The sequence below is a fragment of the Vidua macroura genome, chromosome 1 (genome assembly GCF_024509145.1).
Source record: "Vidua macroura isolate BioBank_ID:100142 chromosome 1, ASM2450914v1, whole genome shotgun sequence".
Lineage (NCBI taxonomy): Eukaryota > Metazoa > Chordata > Aves > Passeriformes > Viduidae > Vidua > Vidua macroura.
Genome location: NC_071571.1, coordinates 15899439 through 15919793, shown reverse-complemented (window position 1 = coordinate 15919793; position 20355 = coordinate 15899439). Strand labels below are relative to the sequence as shown.

Below are 20355 nucleotides of genomic sequence, written 5' to 3'. Positions count from 1 at the left end.
TAGAAACAGAACAGTGCTTAGATTATCATGATCCTTTATCTACCACTCTTAAGAGAAATTCAGTTATAGAGTCCAGAACAGATCTTTTTTTGCAATATATTCTCCAGTCTTAAAAGAAAACACATTATTTTGAGACAGTATCCTGAAAGACAGCTGTGGCATTAGAAAAACAACTGTGCATCAATAGCCTTATCCTTCTTTATCCATAGCAGTAACATCCACAGTGCAGGTGCTCACTGCTTTTAGCAATTTCAGTGCTACCAAAGAGCAGAACTGAACCCAGAAAACTCAGCAATGTTCACTGGTTGAAGCAGAAAGAAATGTGTTTTAAGTTTCTACTCCAGAGTGCCAGAACAAATGATTGTTGGCTGCACAATGCAAGCCTTAGCCTAATGTTCATACTTACATCTGCTATTCTTCAGCTGTCAGACTGAAGAGGAACGCCAATAAGCTACACAACTCTGCTAAAGCTGATTTAAATGCAAATGAGAATCAGACAACATGCAGAGGAATAACAAGCTTCTGAAAAAAAGCCACTTATCTCAAAAACAAAAATGATGTTCCAGAGTGTTTCACATTATTCCTTAAAAGCATTTGCACTGAATATCAGCAAATACCAGCTCATGAAAGAAGATTTAAATACAAAGGTGTGTGCTAACATTGTAATACTGCTTTCTGACTTCTAAATAAAACTGAAGTAGAATACCACCACTTGAAAAATTTAATAGGACAGGAAATCTAAATCGCATATCCAATTTTCTTTCACCAAAACCTCTTTATCCTCAACATTACAGTAACTTCATTTATTCTTAATATTAACAGGTGCTGTTTTAATTCAGTGCCAGAGAAGGATAGGACAGAAGCATAATATTACATTTGGAAACATGAGTGAAATTTGGCAGAAGCTGCCGTGTTGAAGTATCTCAGACACTGCACATGTGCTCCTTGCTGTGGACTGTGCCAGCTATGAAAACTAAACCACTTTAAGGCAAGATGTCTTGCAGATCAGATGCACGGACTGCTCTTTCTTCATATTCCGCAGAATACAGGACAAAAACCAATCCCACAATGGCTGTCTGGGCACACATCGTTTCCTTCTGCCTTACAGCCAACCCCAGAAGTGTGCAATCATACCAGTGTTCAGCATGTTTTTTAATGAATTCTGCTTCATAGCACCCAGGAATTGTATTTTTAAGTAAGTTGCTCATGCATGAAGGAAACCATTGTCTCACACTGAGAAACACAAAAGATTTAGCAGGTTGGAGCTAAAAACCAGCAGTTAGCACGATTATTTTCATTTTTTTCATTGAAGAAAGTTCTTCCCATTCTTTTTTCACTTCCAAGCTAAGCAAATCCTTAAGAGCCAAAGTTGTCTAAATTTCATTCTATTGCAGCTTTGCCCAGGTAGAAGCCTAACCTTTGAGGGTTATCATATAGGGAACCAAAACAACATAGAAAAATGCAGAGAAAAAATTTTGAATTATTTTGAAGTTTCACAGCTAGGTTACCCTCTTCTAAGGTCTCCCATTCATTGTAATCTTGCCTTCTTTACCTGAGCAGAGTAGGAAATTTTTTTTGCAGATGTGTTATGTCACCACTTAGAAACAAAAAAAGAAATTATTTAACTTTGCAAGTAAATTCACAGCTGGGTTTTCCAGTATAGCCTGCAAATATAGAAAGTATATTTTATTTATTTTAAACCATAACAGCTATAAATTCCTGTTTGTTTTCCTGTATCAGGGTTCAAAACCAAAATATCTGTCTTTGAAAAAAAAGATAACATATATGAGGGGGCTGTTTTTTTTTTTAAGGGTAACAGAAGAAAACAAAACAAAACAAAAAACCCAAAACAAACAAACAAAAAAACAAAACAAAACAAAAAAAAAAAAACAAAAAAAAAAAACAAAAAAAAAAAAAAAAAAAACAAACCTGAATTGAAACAACTCAACTTTCATGCCCAGAAGGGATATGATCAATGATGGCCATTACTATTCAATTTTTCCTTATTATGGTATCTCAAGTTGCTAAAAAGTTTTCCGGTCAAGCATTAAGTAGAAAACAGTACTCAAACAACTGCTAAAAATATTAAATTAGAATAAAACCAGATTGATTAGATGTTAATTCTCCTGCTCTCCAGTTGCAGAATTTTCTTTCCTGGAAAAGCAAGAAGAATTGAATCCATGTTTCAAGAGAACACTTGACACATCAGCCTGCAGGATACTTTGCACAGGACTGCCATGTCCTCCCTGAAAGGAAGGTGACCATGGCACGTGGGGACACTGTCCTAGGGTGAGCACGGTGGTGCTGGTTAATGGCTGCACTCGATGATCACAGAGGTCTTTTCCAAGTTTAACCATCCCATGATTCTACAATGCAGTCAGATTTACACGTTGATGGATTCCAGACAGTGGGCAAGAAGTGTGAATCTGCAGCCTGGTGATGAGATCCCCTACCTAGGCATGAACCACTGGCTTACAGCACTCTGGGAAGAGAAAAAAGTGGACTTGAAATCCCCCAGGTTGAGAAGGATCCATGAACAAGGCCTCCTATTTCTTGGACTCATCAGCTAATTAACTGCTAGTCTACTACATATAAGATAGGTACCAAAAGCATCTTCCTAAGAGAAAACTGCAGACAGGAATATGGGATTGATTTTCTGATAAACATAAGGGTCATATGAATGTCTAAGGTATACCCTGGTTTCCTACCAACTAGTTACATTGTACCAGTGCTCCACATTACAGATTTCAAACTCTAATCAGGAAATCAGAATCTCATCATCATATGGTCCTTAGATACCTGCCTCCATACTTTCTTAGCCAGGAGCCTGAATGTTATGAGCTGCAGTATTGAACATTACAAAGCTTATGTTCTTTGTCAAAACCTGGGACATAAAATCTTCCACTGCATTTTAAACAGTATTTGCTTTATTTTTTCCAACACAACACCCTTTAGGATTTTAAATGGGAAGAAATTAGGTCAGGTCTTCCTACTGAAGCTTTTTAAAATTTTTTTTCTTAAAATTTTGTCACTAAATTTTGAAAAGTGTATCTGCCTTTTACACCTTCCATTAATATCTTTCGAATATAATTGTCTGGAGAGAACACTGATTGACTGAGAGCCTTACAAGTAGCAAATGTCTATAAATATAGGTCAGAAAAATATTTAAACATAATTCCAGTTTTTGATTCCTTTGTCGTAGGTCTGCTTTATCTTTGATCACATATTTTAGCAGTAAGTCATTAAAAATGCACAAAGAATTTGCACACAGAATAGTGATCTGAACATTTAACAGCCTAAGGAAAAACACAAAAAACAGAAAATGGAACTCACGCACTTGAAGCAATCAAACATCTGCCTGCCTTTCAACACCACTTTGATAAGATTGTCTGTATTCCTAAATCGGAGGATATACCACAAGTCCCTACTGTTTGAACAATCTTGCTACTCGAAGACAATTTTCAGAGAGTTTAAAATACAAAATTTTCTATCTGTGTTTCTGTTGGTGCACTGCAATAACAAGGAAGCTACTATTCACTTATTTTATCAACAATAGTACAAAGAATAAGACACACCCTTCTCAGAGAGAGAACTGGAAAAACCTGCTACGTGAAAGCTGAAAAGTCTCCAACTACCCATTTCTTCATTTTGCTCTAGTTTCAACAGAACTGAGGGAGGCTGCAAGGACTTGGCCTTAGCCTAACAAAAATAAAGCTGAGCAGAAAAGCCATGGTTGTGTATAAAACCATAATTATATCATTATAAAACAGTAAGAAAAATCTGTTTAAAATAAAAAGGACAATCTTGGCACAAGATTGTTACCAACTGATGATGAATAAATTTAAGTTGAACACTCTAAGCAGCTTTCATCATGTTGAGGAATTTAGCGCTGGAAGAGGCTTCTAATTAAAATAGTGAGGGGAAAAAGCTCAGCTGCTTTTAAGACAGCCCTCCATATGGCTATGTCTATAAAGCCTACAAGAGCATGAAAATAAACTTGATGAATAGGCAGGTCCCTTCCTGTCCCACGTTCCTAAGAGAACAATACCTGTCAAGCAAATAACATCATTCTGATACAAGCCTAAGATATAACCATGTGTCAGGCAATACCCCAGAATAATTACACCACAGAAAGCAAAACCAGATATTAACACCACAGCAGGACAAACTTTGCCAAGAATAAACTTCACAGAGTATCTTTTAATAAATGTCTTAGACCCATAACCTCACTTCTCATAATTTCCTGCTGCCTCTGCAGAAAGCACACCTCTCATGCAGTACTCACAAATCTGAAAGAGCTAAGGTTGTTTGTCTCTATGCAACCAGGCACTCCTATGATCTGCACCCGAGCATTCTGCACACACACAGCAGATCATCTTACCCCAAACAATATGACATCTAGTATGCTCAGTGGTCCCTTTATTTGCTACAACCCCTTACTATCTTCATCTCAGGCAGGAGGAGCCAGAAACGGCTTTGCAGTTGCAAGGTTCAAATCACCACTTTTGCTCTCATGTCATTAAACAAAAAACTACAGCAATCATGGAAGTGTAAGACAATTGGTTAGACATGAACAGCCGCAGAAATAACACATTCTATTAGACTAACCTTTATAAATTAAAAGAGCAGATAGTGTTTCAAGCATACCAGCCTTTCAGCTTGCTTTACATCCAGAGATATATCCCTATTCCTTGCAAAACTGTTGTGGTTAAACCCATGGAAAGTTTTTCAGAAAAATAATAAAACTTGTGTCTGAGCCATACAGTTTCTGTAAATTAATCTCAATCTGTATTTTACTTAACTTTATTCTCTTAGTGAAGCACAGAGCATGGTAGCTGCAAGACAGCGTTACAGTCCATTTTCAGTTTGTTTGTATCACATCACAACATTTTCCTACCATTTTAGTTCATCTGCTTGTAACAGAATACCAGTGCTTTTTAACCCTGTAATCCAAACAGCATACACTCTTTTACACCATGAGAGCCTACGGATCTGATTCATAGTTTATTCTAGACATATGACTGCATAATTCAGACAGGTCTGAAAAAAGGTGTGCTGCAAGATACCACAAAAGACAGACCTCCTGTTAGCCCTGTTGAGAATAAACAGACAGACACATTTTACGTGACCTACCCTACCTACCTCAGCAAGCTGGTCTTTAGCAGCAGATGCCAAGCTCAAATGACCACTTTCACATCTTCACTGCAACTCCACATCAAGTCTTTGATAATTTTTCATCTGGAAGTACCAAAGAGATTTCTGCTTCTTGGGCCTCTATACAGCCTCCTCATAATCCACCACCTGATCTCCCTTGTACCACAAAGTGGGAATACTCATCTCAACTTTAGCTGCATTTCTCTCCATCACATATAGAAAGGGATGCTACAATAAATTTCAGTTAACTGTTTGTAGATAGTTTTGATTATTTTGCCATAGTGTTAGATAGCAAAATACAAAACTGTAACAATATCATATAGATGGCCTCTGACAAATTTTGACATTCAGCAGTCTGATACATAAGTATATAAACTGGAGAATGAAATCGACTTGAGCTGGTTTTCATTCCTCTAAATATTACAAAATTGCAAGTACACAAATTGCTTGAAGTATAATTCATTTTTGCCGCAGCTTCCCTTGAAGTGGAATAAAGTTACCAAGTATATTTTGCATCACAAAAGGTCTTTCCCTTATGATAAGCATTAAAAAAGGAAACTGTAAGCACACAAAAGGAAAAGCTGTCTATACAAAACTAACTTAGAACACTCAGAAAATATGCAGATGCTAAGAACTGCACTCATCTCAAAATACACTTGCTTTGTGTCTTCTGCTTCTTCCAAAGTGCACCCACAAACAATTTACAGAATTCCCTCTCAGATATTCTGATTACTCTCCTATACTCACCCTTGGTCAGTTTACAGGCAGCCTGAATTATTTTGCTATGCCACTGCAATGACAGTAAAGCGATGCTGTGTCCCAAGTAGCACAACCATTTTTTAGTATATTATTTTGAAACAACACTTTCTGAAATACTGTCGTGGAAATATGACTAAGGGATCTCAGGAATAGTTGTTTATGCTAGGCTTCAGATAGCCACAAAAACTTGCAGTTTTTATTGGCAAGGTTCTTCTTTCTTCATTTCTATTTAATTTTGAGTTTGTAAAACTACATAGGTAATTCTGGGAGCTGGTTAAATCCCATGCCAAGTCATAAGCCAAAGACTCTCATGAAAATAGGTCAGATCAGGAACTCTCTGATAAGGCATCAGCAACAAAGAAAGAAATCTGCCTCCCGTTGACTACCAGAGCACAGCCCAGTTTAGCTACATGGAGGAAACATCTCAGCATCACTTAAAGAACTACTACAAGGAGAAGTCCAAGCCAGCCTGACAATACTGTTTGTTCTCTCTTCAGCATTGTCTAACAAAGAAAAGGAAACAGGGAACAAACACTGTGTCCCATGACAATGCAACTTACTGATTGGGAACTACTGACCTAGGCTGTGGTACCATTACATTAATTCATGTCAGGGCTGAAGCCAGTTCCATACCTGGTGATCTGAATAGCTCATCCCTTGACCCTTTAGAAATAGGCTTCTATTTAAAGTTTTTACCATCCATCTTTTGTTACAAGATTGCTGTATGATCTAGTGGATTAGCTGAGCTTTTCCTTTAGCTTTACTATTTCCAGGACTATTTCTCTGTTCCCTTCTAGACTAAGTTCAGAAAAAAATTATCCTGAAATGCGCTGATTCTATTAAAAGGATGGCAAGTATCTGACATTTTCCTATCTGCACCTCATCACTCTTTCTGCTTTCTTGTGTGGCCTGAGAAAGGTTTCACTGACGAGGAAGGTGGGGAAGACTCATTAGTGAGAGAGGTTTGATGCAACAATCATCTGAAACTCAAGGTCAGATGTCTCCCTTGGTAACAGCTGCAGATGCACACCACATTCAGTATTCTTGGAGTGAGGACTGTCTTGTACTTTAACACATACATCATGAAAGATTTTTTTGTACAGTAGACATGCATATGAGGAAGAGTTTATGCACAGAAACATCCAACCCCCCCTGAAAAAAAGATTACCTAACTACAAAGAAGAGAAAATATGTAGTTTCCTATTTGTTTGTAACTTCTAGTTTCTAGATTTGTGAGTCGATCTGCAACATGTAAACCCTGTATTTTGAATTATCTTTCCTATAATAGCATAGTAAAAAACATCACAAGATTTAGCACAAGGCAATTAGACATTAGGCTTTCGGTCAGGCTGTGGCATGTTCGTCTCCACTGGGAAGGCAGGCTGTCACACACACCCATATCAAATCTCCTATCTCTAGTCAAGCATTCAAGTGGGGAGATAACATCTTGGCATACTACTCAAGAATGAGTTTTCAAGAAGAAAAGGTCATATTATTACTTACTAATTCAGAACAATATATTATTTAATGTCTCTAAAAAATGTTCCAAGAGCTACAGAGAGATATATTTCTTTCTAAAGGCAGCAAAATATATACAGAAGAAGATAAATATTCTCTTAATTTCTACTATTCAGGAGATGATATAAGGAACAACAGTAGAGAGACAGTAACAGTTGTTAAAGCAGAATCAAAACCTAGCCCTGTTGATAGAGGAAGAAGATGACAATATGCTTTTCATTTGTGTGTGATGGCCAGCACATGGCTTGTAAGGCCCACAGTAACTGGAGGGCACAGAGGGAAGGTTTAGCCCTTTGCTCACTGTCCTCTCACATGCACACCTAAAAGTAAGGGAAATCATTTGAATTTGACCTGCCAGTGAATGAGAAGCACCCCAGTGCTAGGACAGGGATGAAGATGTCTGGCCTCTGTAGTGAGGACACTGTCCTTGTAACCTGGGAGCCAGGAGCAACAGAAGCATGCTGGAATCCTGCAGGCAGACAGCAGCAACTCCAACCATGCCTGTGCAGGCACTGGAAGAAAGACACACTTATTTTTATCCCACTGCTGAGTGACCTTATGAGCTGCAAATTAGCAGCTAAACAAATGTCTAGCCATAAGTATCACACATAAGATGAGATTTGATTTTAGACAACTGAGGGCAACTTATTACTTATATCTTTACAATGTGGGCAAAAGTAAGAAATCTCAATTAAAATACAGCTGATCTGACACAATAGAAACAGTTCACAGAAACACACTGAACAGACACAGAAGGTCCAATTACTTAATACTTCCCTGTTACTATGGTCTGTTAATGTTAGACCATATTAATGTGCATGCATGTTTTCTTGTGAGCAATCTGGAGATGCTCCATTCATATTACCAATGTGATTTTTTCATAGAATCATAGAATGGTTTGGGTTGGAAGGGACCTAAGAGATCACCTAGTTCCTATTCCACTGCTGTGAGCAGGGATACCCCCCAGTAGATGAGGTATTTAAGACCTCATCTGACCCAGCCTTGAACACTGCCAGGGATGAGGCATCCACAACTTTTGTTTTTCCTTCCTGAAGTACCCACCATCCCAATTGAACAGCTTGTGAAAATGTACAACACACCTCTTGGCACTACATGTCACTGTAAACCTTCACCTGTGATGACAGCAGGTTTGTTTTAATAAGCTGCAGTGTTTTGATAAGTAATGCATGTATCTATTGAACTGACACATGCATTTTAAATATTAATGCTGTATCAAAGCTAAATGAAAGCTTTAGAGAAGACAGAGTAACTGATTTAATAAGGTAGGACATTCAATTCCCTGATGTAAGTTAGTAGCACTTAAAATGGTAAGCTCAATCCTTGGAAAAAGAAACCAGAATACCTCTTTGTCTTCTTCCAAGTGTAATTGCTATCACCCATAGGAAGTCAAAACAGCTATCTGTAATTCATTAAGTAGTGGGGTAAAGCTGAAAGTCTGAGGAGTAAAATACAAATTCAACACTAACAAAATGACATTTACTCAACAGCCATCACTGATTAAACATCCACCTACACAACAAAGCTACAGAATTAAACATTGTGTTATAATTGCTGTCTGATTCTATTCACAGAGGAGTTAAACAGAGTGTTTACCTAAATCTATCTTCCTACAGGATGCTTTAGTTTCAGACCATAACAAAAAGCTAACACCACCATTGGTTTGCTGATGCAGAAGTGAACCACTGGAGATAGTTACTGGGTTGAGGTGACCCATCTTCATATGGCATGTTGGTTATGTTTCTCTGTACTTTTTTACACTCAGTTAAGGTGATAATAACCAACCAGAACTGATTTGGGTCACACACACACCCCAGACAACTCTTCTCTAAATATTAAAAGAAAAAGAGCATTTGGCAAAATTTCTTATGTTCCCTTGGTATTCTATGACTTATTAAATATAATTAGCAGATCAGCAGCTTCTATTGTGAGAAAAGGTTACTCAGTTTGCAAACCTTTCCTAACAGGTATTACCTAAGACTCCTGTGCTGTGTGAAATGTGTGGGCTTGTTTTTTCCTCAAAATCCAAATATTTGTCATATTAATGCCTGCACATGACTCTTTAAATCAGGAATCTACAAAAAAAAGTATGTTTTACAGCTCTGCTAGAGTATCTTTCTGTACCTAAAATATTTAACATCTTCTTCCACAGCCATGTCAGCTGAAGAGTCTTCTTTTAACACAAATTTCTGTATTGGTTTCTAACACCCTTCTGTTCCCATCCCAAGCTTTTTTTCCTTTGTAAAGGAAGGTATTTAATAGTCTTAATGTATCAATGTGACCAAGTTTAATAAAAAGCCCTAATAAGAAGGAATCTTCATTAAGTAATAAATGCCTATGTCATGAAATTGGGAGTTACGATAACGTTTAATACAGCACATAGTGTTAGAAAAGTTTCCATAGCTTCTGGGAAGCAAAAGTCTTCACAGCTGGCACAATTGAATTTTCAGCTTTTTTACAGCTGTCAATCTGGTCATTTGACTCCCAGTAAATCACTTGTAACTTGTCCCTTTTAACTTCCCTCCTCCAGTAACTGCCTTGTGAATCCTTCCCTTTGTGGCACTCACAGCAGAACTCTGCACATCTAACTGCTCAGGAAGGTATTTTCCCCTCCTGCTGCAGTCCAGAAAGCTGCTATTTCCAGTGACAGTTTCTCCCTCAGCCTGGCTGACAGCATGCCCACCATCCACTAGAATCAGCATCTTCCAGCATATCTAAACAGATGGAGACTACAACAGCATTCAACCATCTACATTTGCAAGTTGCAGCCATGGATCTAAACAAAGGAAAACATCTGTCTTTTCTACACTCAATACAAAAATGTGCTTGCTGGACAATTGATCTCTGTCTTGCCTCAGTACTCAGCTGCTGCATATGATTTTTGCTCTCCATTTTAACCATCAAGATTTCTTGAAGGCAGCCAGTCTTCCCTGGGAAGCACCCACGGTGTCTCGCCAGGTCCCACGACGCAGACACATGACTCTCACAGCAGTCAGATGAGGGACCGAAGGCACCCTTCAGCACTTGGCTCAAAGCATGCCATTCACAGTTTTATCCTCTGAGGTTTGCTTGCCATTTTGATACCCTTGCTCAGACTGGTGGAGGCAGCTAGAAGGTGGTCCAAGTCACTGTCTGTATCACATTTCAAACACTCAACAAGCTTTCGAAGCAGAGAGTCACGCACTGCAGCTCAAGCCCTTTCAGACTTGTTGGGCTGTAGTACTTGTAGTGTCATTTCAATACAAGACGAAGTTTCTAGTACATATAATTTTGATGTTTTAAAGTCACAGATTTGGATCCTTGGAGAAGTAACCAATCTTTGAATAAGAAGCCTACAAGCTGTGGTACTGGATGTTCCCATCCTCACAGGAAATTAGAGGTTACTGGTTAGCTCGATGTATACTGGAGGTAACACAGATTTACTGAATCAGTTAACCCTGGAGACTAGGCAGCAAAAGGATCCTTTCAGGGTCTCTGGGATTCCCAGATGGCAAGAGAGCAGCAGCAGTATGAGGACAGGGCGTGCCCCAAGCAAGACAGCTAACAAAGGGCTGCTGCTTGTCCTAGTGGGAGCAACACTAACCGCCTTGGGCTGCTAGGAGGAAAAGCATTAAGGGAGGAGCAAGGATTTTCAGATATGATTTAGAGTAGCGATTTCACACCTTCGTTAAGTTTTAGCCTTCATTCACCTTAACTAAGCAGCAAGCTGCTCAATGAGAGGTTGGTTTTGGTCATTCTCCAGCCCTGCTAGTTTCAAGATGATGCAGCTCTGGCGTTCCCCCTTCCACATGCACATTTCAATTACAATGCAATCCTAACACAGAAGTTAACTGTGTTCACAGCTTCCCAAATGACCCAGATTACAATGAGATAATTAACTGCTCATGAACGGCTATTCACTAAAATCGTCTATCACAGTATCTGTTAAGCCATTGAAAATCTTCATTACTGTATCCGTCAAATCTCAGAAGAAATTCAGGACTGTTTCTTTAGATTCAGAATTAAACCAGATTTAGTTCTTGTTTTCCAACTTTCCTGGACCGTGAAAAATAAGAACTTTTTACCAGCTGAACTTGTAAGGTGTTTTCTAAAACCACAAAAAGCCCTCTCCATATGTCAGTTGAAGCTTTTGATTCGGTCACATCGATGTGTGAAATAAATATACTTCACTCTCATGTATAATTAGCAATGTCAAGTCTGTTTCTTTAGATAGCATTCATGGCATATTGTCTATGAAACAGCAGCTCTGCATTTCATATCTGAAACTACATTGTTCCTCTCAGAACAGCTTCACTAGCTAAACCAAGCTCAATCCACCAAACAATACATTATGAAAGCAATAAAGGTTTTCTATGCTCTTTTTATACATGGATGTGTGTGTTCTCAAATTCTGAGACACAATTAGTAGCTCTATGCCTAAACTTGCTACACAATTTATAATGCAACATGTTTTGAAGTCAGTCTTCGCTAACTGTTGGCTGTATTTGAAATACTTCCCTATTTTTTCAAAACTTCTCCTATCATACATGATGAAGTAACATTAGAAAATTTAGTCATTCTTGACTCAAAAAAGAGTCTGTCTTTACAAGACAATAAAGCAGTATACAATTAGACAACACAAAATACTTATATCACATAATGGTACACCACTTTCACAACTCTATTTATTAATACTAAACATGATATGAAATTATTCTTTGTCTTTAATACTGATCTACACGCATCTATTTATTACTCAGGACTGCAGAAAACAAGCACCTACCTAATTCAGTATCAGAAAACAATAACCAAGAGTCATGACAAGGGAGTCCTACCTGGATAACTGTTTTCACTTCAACAGCAGCATAAGATCATTTTTCAGATTGCCAAGCTGAGAGGCTATGGAATCTGAAAGAAAAGGGAAAGCGTAATAGCAATATGACATTCTAGTCAGTATTGGAAATACTACATATTTGCATTTTTTTTTCCTTCTAATTGTTAGGAGAATAAATTTAAAGTAGTTAACTTTCAAATATCTGATTCTCTGTGAAACCCTACAGAAACAAGACAAGTCCAAAGACTTATTTTAGCTGGGGGGAGAGAGGATTTCAAATTGCATATTTATTCCGCCTCCACACTTGTCCAAGATAAATTGGTCTTAACATTATAATTAAGCAAAATAATTATTTTTAAATGGGTACATGTAAGCTTTATCTAACATATAAAGATCTGTAAGACTTCAGACATATAATCCCATTTTATACATGAACAACATGCAAATTCTGATACAAAATTTTTGGTATAAGCCTTCTACCACTTCACTGAATGTGTCCATATTAAAAAGCCCTTAAGTACTTGTGACTTCTTGCCTGTAGTAAAGATGCTCATTTCTTTGCTTCATGATAGCCAATTACTCTGCTTTGAAAGTTAGCAATAAGCTAACTGGCTGCGCACACCAACATCAAGCAAATGTCCATTATGCACTGCCTACTGCTCCTACAGACTGAGAACACCCCTCACCTCCCCTTGGCAAGAAACTGCAGAATCAGAGCAGCAGACCACGGAACACACATAGGGGCAGCCCTGGGGCACGTATGGCAAGCACCTGAGAGTCAAAACAGGATCAAGGCAGGCCTATTCGTTCCATGTTCATACGTCACCATCTCCTCTGCACACTGCAAACTGCAATACAGTTCATATCTCCAATTTATATTACAGATAATATAACTCCTCTTTAATATAGTTTGCAGATACAGTTTATGGACTGATTCAACTATTATCTTTAAATACTGATGTCATTGAGGATATAAACAATGAGTTCATTTCGTGAGCTTTTTGCTGTAGGCTTATTACATCACTGACCAAAAAAAAAAAAAAAAAAAAAAAAATGTTGGCCACTGTAGCAAGATGTGATTCCAAGAGATTAAATAGACTGAAAACCCTTTTATTTTAGCAGCTCATATTTTCTTCAGCGCTTACAACTGTGAGATAAGATTGATTCTAGCCATGATTCATAATGTAGCTTGATGAAACATTTTCAGGACAAAATCTGGAGTCCCCAAAGACTAGTCTGCTTAATGATACTGCTTATCAAATGGAATCTGTTAGCCTACCAAGGTGGGGGGAAAATTCAAGTTGTGTTCTTTGGTAGTTAAGCATAATGAAAGCAGATATTCAAAAGCATCAAAGTTTTGTGCATATTCAAACATGCCTTATTTTTTATTTCTGATGGGTCTCCTCTAAATGCAGGAGTGCCAGCTAAAATAAAGAGCAGGTCAATATATCTATCATCTATTGCTGTCTTTGAAAACTCATTTGTCAAAGAAGCTTACTGAACACCTTATGGTAATGCTCAAAAACGATTCAGTAAAATACAAAACCATATAGCTGTTCTCAGAACAGCCACATGGCCAACATGACATGGGACAGAGCTAGTGGTCTGGGCTGTCAAGGGCTTTTAAGGATACTGCAGTATAAGTTATTTGAAGTGTATTAAGTAATGTTTGCACTCTATTTCTGTAATACAGGGCAAGGTACTGTATTAGATAAGTATATGATATCACTTGTGATAGAAATGTCCACAATCCACTGAAAGCAGGTATAAATAAATTCAGCTTTATTATTGTACTTCTAAGAATAAAATTAGGAGGACACAATTTAATAGACTCCATCTTTTCTTTAACAAACAAAAACCAGCAGCAAGCAGGAGATGAGGTCAGGAAGAATACATACACCAGAGTCTGGGATTAAACTGCATTAGCACAGCTATGCGGGAAGCTTTCATCACTCCTACACATAATTCATGTAGTTCTAGATGGTCAAATTTGCTTAACTCACTGCAACAACTTTCCAAAACATACTCTACAAGGCAACTAACAGACACTTTGCTAGCAGCAAGACTGGATTTTTTTCCTGCTTCTACTCATTATCATAGCAAGTTCCACAGTAAAACTTAAAAAGAAGAACTAGTTTGGAGGGAAGATATCAATGAATGAGTTTTTATAGATCCATTCTGCTCCCTTCCACATGCTAGAATTAAATTAAAGTCTCATGGGTGGCCCAGGTGCCTGCCACACAGAAAGTGTGGCATGCATGAAAGTGCATGCAAGTTTCAGTGCATGAAAGCAGAACTAAGGCTGGAGTTTCAGTGAAAGGCAACATTGCAACATCATAAGATGGGAGTTGCAGCAGATTTAACATCATCTTCGTGAGAAGCACAGTACTTCTGCAAGGCACTCAGGAAAGGACTGGAAGTTGCCACTTAGAAAACATACTTGTGACCATTTCCTATCAGGTGTTGGGATGTTAACAAAAATGCAAATAAACTTCCAAAGTAATAGCACATTCCTTAGCCTGCTTTTTCTGTACCTGGTACTGACTTTTACATTGTACTCTTAAAAACTTACAGCTCTGATACGTGCCTAATTTAAAATTTAGCTTCCTAACCACATGCTCCTACACAGAAAACATTTTATTACAAACACAAAAACGCAATACTAACTCAGGTTCAAGGTCCATCTGACACAGTATCCTGTTTCTAATAAGTACTGCTAGTGGGTGCATAGAGAACAAGAACAGAGTAAACATACAGCAACCATTCCTTGATGTTCTTTGCCACTGACAGCAATCTGCAGCTCTGGGATTTCCCATCTCCTTTTAAATGTACACATGTAAATATAAACACATTCACAATAAAGTCCAAACCTAGTCGATGTCTGAAATAATTTAAGTCAAGTCCTCAGCATTTAGGTTACTGCTTTACTCCTTCTCATACACATGAATAAACAGGCACAGTTGAAACTGACGACTCTCATTCACTCATTTCCTAGCTCTGCATGATTAAATCACAAACCCTAAATTAACTGTGGCTTTTAGACAGCTTTTAGAAGCTACATGCAGTCACACACCCTGAATGCAAAAAATCTTAATCCAAATAGGGAGACCTAGCAAAATCCTAATTAATTCTAAGTGAGATTATAGATTTGATCATCCACATCAATTAAGGACAAAGAATACTCTCAGTAAGTGAATAATCTACCAGTAAATTAAGTAGGATATTTCTATAAAAATGACCAAGATATAACATCCATGCATAAAAGAGACCTGATGGATGATAATACTTCATACCAAAATTCTAATTACTGTATTTTAAAATGAACAACCACAAAACAACATGTCTCATTCAAATGGGGGTCTTGATCTAAGTAAACTTAAAATAAGAACTCTAGATCTCATCCAAAAAACCTAGCCATAAAAACAAATTCTGAATTCAGCTACCAAAGATAGCCATGAGGTCTAATGATGTTGATCACCACTGTCCAGACTGTTTAGTCTCCTTCAAAGGGAAGAATTCCGGTGCTGGGTGATATGGTTCAGTGCTTTAGGGGTTACAGTGATAGTGTTGATGGGTTTCACGGTTGGACTTGATCTCAAAGGTCTCTCCCAACCTTGCCGATTCTATGATCACTGAAAGCTATTGCCCCTGAAGTTATTCTACAGTTTATTTAGAGGGAAGAAAAAGCAAAGATATGGCAGATTGTTTAAGAAATCAAATCAATTAAGAAGGTCTGGAAGCACAGAAAGACACGTTGTTACGAACACAGGTAAAATAAAAAGAAGCTTGGAATTCAATAGTGAAAGCACACAAGTAGCATGCAAAGGCACCTACTGCTCTTCACAGCTCTTTTTCCAAATACCATCTACCTTCTCCACACGCAACACGCCAAATTAATAGCTATTTATTGCTTCACGCAGATTAAATGTAGGCATTAACAGGCGCTGGCCTCACAGGTGAATTAAGTTATTACCAGCCAATTCATAAAAACGCCTCCTGTTCCCGATACCCCATAAATTGAAGTTGATAGGTCTCCAGAGCCCGGCTGCGCAGCCCGGTGTCCCTTAATGGCTCAGTCGCATCCATTACTTGCCAGAAGGAGCTCTGCGCAACGAATCCCGGCAGCCCGGCAGGTTTTAAAAGCCGGAGCACTCGCCGTGATTAGATCCACCGTGAGCTCCCCCGCCCGCTCCGGCACGGCCGGCGCTGCCCACGGGGGGGTCTTGGGGACCCAGCGCTGCCGCACGGAGCCGCCCGCCCCAGGGAGCCCCGCGGGCAGGGGAGCGGTTCCCGGGGGGGCTCCCCGGGGAGGCGGCGGCGGCCATCTCGGAACCGGCGCCTCCCCGCGCCCCCGGGACCGAGCGACCGCAGCTCGGCACCTGCCGCATCCCCTCTCTCGCCCGCCGACCCCTCCCGCGGAAAATCCCTCCGGCGCGCCGCGAGCGCCTCGGAGCCCCCCGCCGCGACCCTCGCCAGCTCGCGGCCCCCCGTGGGGCTGCGGCTCGTACCTGCGGGGCCGGATGCGCGAGATCGGCTCAGCTCCGTCTACCCGCGGCTCCGCTCACCCCGGCTCCGCATCGCCGCCGCCGCCGCCGCGCTGGGCCGAGCCGGGCGCGCCGAGCGCCGCCCACCGGGGCGGGGCCCGAGGAGCCCAACGGCCGCGCGCCCGCGGCCCGCCCGCTCTCAGGGCCCGCGCGCCATTGGCTGGCGGCGAGAGGGGCCGCGCGGGGCCGGGCCGCCATTGGCCCGCGGCGGAGGCGGGAGCCCGCCCGCGGGGGGCGCGGGACGCCCTGTGGCGGGGCTGGGCCGCGGGTCCCGCGCCGGGAGCCCCGTCCGGGAGGGACGAGCCCCGTCCGGGACGAGCCCCGTCACGGGCGCGCCGAGCGCGGGCCGCGGGAACCCCTTAGGGTCCGCCGCCGGGGCTGCCAAAAATTCATTACGGTTCTGTCCGAAAGCGTATGCAAAGCTCTTCACAGAGTTACCATTTGTGCTGTTAAGCTTCTTCTTATTTTTCTTTATTTATTATGCCAATGTATTTCAAGTCTTTGAGTTAGAGCACCTTTGCAAGCACATATTTTCTTCTCTAAAAATTTGTTAAAATTATTTGCTGGATATATGAACTTGCATCTTGTTTGGACCTTTTTAGCCATAGAGCCCTCAGACCTTGCAGGCGAAGGTTGGAAACCATTGGTCAGGGCTGTGCACAGGGGAACAAAAATGATCTTCAGCAGCTGTTTGTCCAAGCCCGGAAAGGAGTAGTGATAAAGCAAATTAATTCATTTGCCAGCTCCATGCCTTCTGTTTAATGCACATGCCAGCAGTGAACCACATAATTTCACTGCAATCCAACCATTTTGTGATAATGCGATGATGTTCCTGTAATGCTTGTTGGAAATATCCTTAAAAGGTACGGTGGGAAAATAATTCTTCGGTTTACTTCTCCTGCTGGGTTTTACTTCTGCTTTGTTTCATTCTGAAGCCTCGATGTTAAACCAGACACGGTTCCTCAGGCTGGGTCTGGGTACCTCTGCTGTGGTCCCGGTGCTGCGCTGCTCCAGCAGGGAGCCAGGGCGAAGAGCAGGACAATTAAAGGCTATTGGTATGTGATTGAGAGATGAACAAACTATCAAGCTGGGTGGCTTCCCCAGGAGAAGAGGCTACAGTCCTACCTGTGCGTGAAAGAACGAGACGTAACTCGTTCAGTGAGTCTGCTCTTAATGGGTTTGCTTTTCATACAAAATATGCCAAGGATTCTTTCAGTCTTTTCCAAGCAAAGGAATACACTGGTATTATAAATATGTATGTTTGCTACAGCAGTGTTGTCCAACATCCACACAACTCAGCTTTTAGTGCACTGGACTGCCAGCCTGTAGAAGTGCTCCCTAGTCTACAGCATGCTGTACTGATACTACTTCCTGGCTGATCTCTTCAAAATACATCATTACAGGTGGTTTGGGACATCTGTAATTCTCCTGCACTGGAAGAGGCCTTTCAGCATTGTCTTCAATCAGCGTTTTGAATGAAGTGCTTAATTGTGCCAAAAATTCATTGCAATACATAAGCAGTTCCAGAAGACTAGTTCCTTACAGTTTCCTCTCATCTTTTATTACTAGACATATGGTTCTGTAGTGTATAATGCAACTACTCTCATTCAGCTTCCTTTGACATTTGTTCCTATTCAGTTTAAAATTGCAGTATTTGACACACTACACGATTACAGGATTTCATTATGTTGTCAGTCATTTTTTGTTTAGATGAGCAAATCATTAACAATTACTTCCCTTTTATCCATATCTCCAAAGACAGGATATGGTCCTTCCTTTTGTGATCCATCAGCAGCTGAAGCATTCCTGAAAGGAAACTTGTTGAACATACATGGCTGGTTTTTGAATAAGTTATTCTCCAAGCCAGTAGAGTAATTACAGTGCCTAGAAAAGCTAGACACATCAAATGTAGCTCAGTTCCTGAATGAATACATATTTTTTGTGGGTTTTGAGATCACATTTTAGATATTCATCTCACTGTCCTTTTAAAGAAATGTTTCACAAGATTAAACAAATGCCAAGCTAATAATTTCCTTCTTGTTATGCTCAGTAGCACCCAGGTACTTTTTCATATCTTAAGACTTACTCCATTTGGAAAATTAATTTAAAAGATAAATAGTTCTGAGTTCTGATACTTTATATGCAAACTTTTAGTTGTGGTTAGGTTGTTGTTGGAGAAATTTAAATTCCCCAGGATGAAAGTGCTGACAGACACTAAGCAACAAAACTCCAAAACACAACTTCCAGCCAGAATGATGAATTGCCATTGTGCCCATCTATATATTATCCTTCCTTTCCTATTGTAGGGTTTAGCAAGAGTGAGTTGAACCCTCTATTGGTTTTGAAAAAGGGCATTTTCTGCACAAATCCAAAGCAAAACAACTCCTGTAAGATGAACATTCAGTAATAGCAAACGTGATGAAACTAAGGAGACAAGGAAGAACTTTCCATAGGGCAGTGCTTCTTCCAAATCCAGGGGCTTTTCCAAGCCATCTTCAAAGAACATTTTTCAACTTGACTTTGGTTAAGAACTAAGCATCTCAAAATCATTAAATCAGTCCAAGTCTGAAAGTCTACAAGTCAGACTAGAAAAAGATGGTTAAGGAGGTAAATTTAGGCAGGTTAGATGACTTACTCCTTTTCATTTCTTCCCAGAGGTTTTTCTGGTGGAAAATGGCAGGAAGAAATAAGACACCTCAGAAGCTGTTGAGACACACTGGTCCCCAAAGCACTTTAGATATGACTGATATGTCTGGGGTATTTTCTTCTGTCTTGCTGACATGATTGGAAATCTGCAAAGGCAGCATCCTACATCTCTCTCAGGGGGATGCAACAGTAGAAAGATATCTCAAGTGGTACCATGTCTGCATATCACTGTACACGTTCCACCCACAGAATCTTCCTGGTTTCCTCTAAAGATTTAGCCCATCACAAGGTGTTGGCATCTCTCTTTTCAGTTGCTAAGTTGTTTTTACAAGGCAGTTAAAAACATATTAAATACTTTTCTAAAATTATTTTTCCATGCAGGCAATTGCTGTATTTGGCACAAAGATATTATATGATCATTAATGGGAAGTAAAACTGAGCCAGTTTCTCTTCAAAGTGTGGCCAACCCTGTGGGACAATTTGAGAACTCCCGCTTCAAATATGTTTAGTTGTGCCGTGTTTAGAAACTGCTTTGGTGTTATTCACCTCCTGACTCTGACACTTTTGCTGTGCATAGCTGAGATTCTTGCATAATTTAACAGAGCCATCTCAGGTGTCTCCCACTCTGTTCCCAGCATTCAAGCTGTGTTCTCCGGGTTGTGGCACACAGTTTGTGGTACATTACATTTACTGAAGAGTTTACCTGACTAGCTTATTTGGAAAATTTTCTAGAAAACAGGTTGGCTGGGGTTTTTTTTCAATCACATCTATTTGATTTGCTCCAAAAACACTTATGACAGCTGTCTCCAGCCAAGTTTATTTCCTTGATTTTTCTCTGATATGAGTATAGACAATATTATTCTATTTTTCATCTCAAATTCCAACATTGTTGGTGCAAGTGAA

General features: G+C 39.9%; 1 protein-coding gene across 1 annotated transcript in view; it reads right to left on the bottom strand.

Moving 5' to 3' along the window:
- The window catches only part of MPP7 (MAGUK p55 scaffold protein 7), a 146565-nt gene extending 129699 nt beyond the window's left edge, over positions 1–16866 (bottom strand). Inside the window, exons 1-2 of the mRNA XM_053990825.1 lie at positions 16771–16866; positions 12264–12336 (exon numbers count right to left, since the gene is read on the bottom strand). The gene's annotated coding sequence lies outside the window, so the exon portion shown is untranslated. The remainder of the gene's footprint in view (positions 1–12263; positions 12337–16770) is intronic.
- Between the last annotated feature and the right edge of the window lie 3489 nt (positions 16867–20355).